Raw genomic sequence first — 3316 nt, forward strand, 5'->3', positions numbered from 1 at the left:
GATGTGAATTTTGTTGGTAGGAACAATTTTGGTAACAACGCGTATAGAGGAAATTTCAACCCTAGGCCTTATCCTAGTAATCCCTGTAATAATTATGGTAATTCCTACAACAATTCTTATGGAAATTATAATAAGATTCCCTCTGATTTTGAATCTAGTATTAAAGAATTTATTACTTCACAAAAGAATTTCAATGATTTGATTGAAGAAAAATTGCTTAAGATTGATGATTTGGCTAGGAACGTTGATAGAATTACTCTTGATGTTGATTCTTTGAAACTTAGATCTATTCCACCTAAACATGATGTCAATGAGTCTCTCAAAGCCATGAGAATTTCCATTGATGAGTGCAAAGAAAGAACCGCTAGGATGCGTGCTAAGAAAGATGCCTTTATAAGAGCGTGTTCTTCTAGTTCCTATGAAAATAAAGATGAAGATCTAAAAGTTATTGATGTGTCCCCTATTAAATCTTTGTTTTTCAATATGAATCTTGATAATGATGGGACTGAATATTATCCACCTTTACCTAGAAGGCGTTCCAAGAATTCAGAATTTTTTGATCTTAATGCTAAAATTGATAAAAGTGGGATTGAAGAAATTAAAACCCTAGATGTTGCTAAACCCACTATTATGGATTTCAAGGAATTTAACTATGAAAATTGCTCTTTGATTGATTGTATTTCCTTGTTACAATCCGTGCTAAATTCTCCTCATGCTTATAGTCAAAATAAAGCGTTTACTAAACATATCGTTGATGCCTTGATGCAATCTTATGAAGAAAAACTTGAATTGGAAGTTTCTATCCCTAGAAAGCTTTATGATGAGTGGGAACCAACTATTAAAATTAAAATTAAATATCATGAATTCTATGCTTTTATGTGATTTGGGTGCTAGTGTTTCCACGATTCAAAAGACTTTCTGTGATTTGTTAGGTTTCCGTGATTTTGATGATTGCTCTTTAAACTTGCACCTTGCGGATTCCACTATTAAGAAACCTATGGGAAGAATCAATGATATTCTTACTGTTGCAAATAGGAATTATGTACCCGTAGATTTTATTGTTCTTGACATAGATTGCAATCCTTCATGTCCTATTATTCTTGGTAGACCTTTCCTTAGAACGATTGGTGCAATTATTGATATGAAGGAAGGAAATATTAGATTCCAATTTCCGTTAAGGAAAGGCATGGAACACTTTCCTAGAAAGGAAATTAAATTACCTTATGAATCTATTATGAGAGCCACTTATGGATTGCCTACCAAAGATGGCAATACCTAGATCTATCCTTGCTTGTTATGCCTAGCTAGGGGCGTTAAACGATAGCGCTTGTTCGGAGGCAACCCAATTTTATTTTTATTCCTTGCTTTTTCTCCTGTTTAGTAATAAATAATTTATCTAGCCTTTGTTTTGGTTGTGTTTTTTGTGTTTAATTAGTGTTTGTGTCAAGTAGAACCGTTGGGAAGACTTGGGGAAAGTCTTGTTACACTTGCTGTAAAAAACAGAAACTTGGCACTCACGAGAACTGCTGCCATTTTTATTTGGAAAGTGTTATTTAGATAATTATTTTTGAATATGATTAATAGATAAATTACCCACGTCCAGAAATTTATTTTAGAATTTTTGGGATTCCAGATCCTGCGCTAGCTACAGATTACTACAAACTGTTCTGTTTTTGACAGATTGTGTTTTTCGTGTGTTGTTTGCTTATTTTGATGAATCTATGGCTAGTAAAATAGTTTATAAACCATAGAGAAGTTGGAATACAGTAGGTATAACACCAATATAAATAAAGAATGAGTTCATTACAGTACCTTGAAGTGGTCTTTTATTTTCTTTCGCTGGAGCTCACGAGATTTTCTACTTTAAGTTTTGTGTTGTGAAGTTTTCATGTTTTGGGTAAAGATTTGATGGATTATGGAACAAGGAGTGGCAATAGACTAAGCTTGGGGATTACCATGGCACCCCCAAGATAACCTAAGGACCCCTAAAAGCCAAAGCTTGGGGATGCCCTGGAAGGCATCCCCTCTTTCGTCTACTTCTATCGGTAACTTTACTTGGAGCTATATTTTTATTCGCAACATGATATGTGTTTTGCTTGGAGCGTCTTGTATGATTTGAGTCTTTATTTGTTAGTTTACCACAATCATCCTTGCTGTAAACACCTTTTGATAGAGCCATACTTGATTTTAAATTTGTTAGAATACTCTATGTGCTTCGCTTATATCTTTTGAGTTATATAGTTTTGCTCTAGTGCTTCACTTATATCTTTTAGAGCACGGTGGTGGAGTTGTTTTATAGAAACTATTGATCTCTCATGCTTCACCTAGATTATTTTGTGAGTCTTAAATAGCATGGTAATTTGCTTAAAATCCTAATATGCTTGGTATAGGATATTAATAATAAAACTTTCTTATGAGTGTGTTGAATACTATGAGAAGTTCGATGCTTGATAATTGTTTTGAGATATGAAGATGGTGATATTAAAGTTTTGCTAGTTGAGTAGTTGTGAATTTGAGAAATACTTGTGTTAAAGTTTGTGATTCCCGTAGCATGCATGTATGGTGAACCGTTATGTGATGAAGTCGGAGCATGATTTATTTATTGATTGTCTTCCTTATGAGTGGCGGTCGGGGACGAGCGATGGTCTTTTCCAACCAATCTATCCCCCTAGGAGCATGCGCATAATACTTTGCTTTGATAACTTGTAGATTTTCACAATAAGTATATGAGTTATTTATGACTAATGTTGAGTCCATGGATTATACACACTCTCACCCTTCCACCTTTGCTAGCCTCTCTAATACCGCGCATCTTTCGCCGCTATCATACACCCACCATATACCTTCCTCAAAACAGCCACCATACCTACCTATTATGGCATTTCCATAGCCATTCCGAGATATATTGCCATGCAACTTTCCACCGTTCCGTTTATCATGACACACTCCATCATTGTCATATTTCTTAGCATGATCATGTAGTTGACATCGTATTTGTGGCAAAGCCACCATTCATAATTCTCTCATACGTGTCACTCTTGATTCATTGCATATCCCGGTACACCGCCGGAGGCATTCATATAGAGTCATATTTTGTTCTAAGTATCGAGTTGTAATTGTTGAGTTGTAAGAAAAATAAAAGTGTGATGATCATTATTATTAGAGCATTGTCCCGGTGAGGAAAGGATGATGGAGACTATGATTCCCCCACAAGTCGAGATGAGACTCCGGATGAAAAAAAGAGAAAGAAAAGAGGCCATAAAAAAAGAAAAGGCCCGGATAAAAAAATGAGAGAAAAAGAGAGAAGGGGCAATGC

This window comes from Triticum dicoccoides, chromosome 3A (genome assembly GCF_002162155.2).
Source record: "Triticum dicoccoides isolate Atlit2015 ecotype Zavitan chromosome 3A, WEW_v2.0, whole genome shotgun sequence".
NCBI lineage: Eukaryota > Viridiplantae > Streptophyta > Magnoliopsida > Poales > Poaceae > Triticum > Triticum dicoccoides.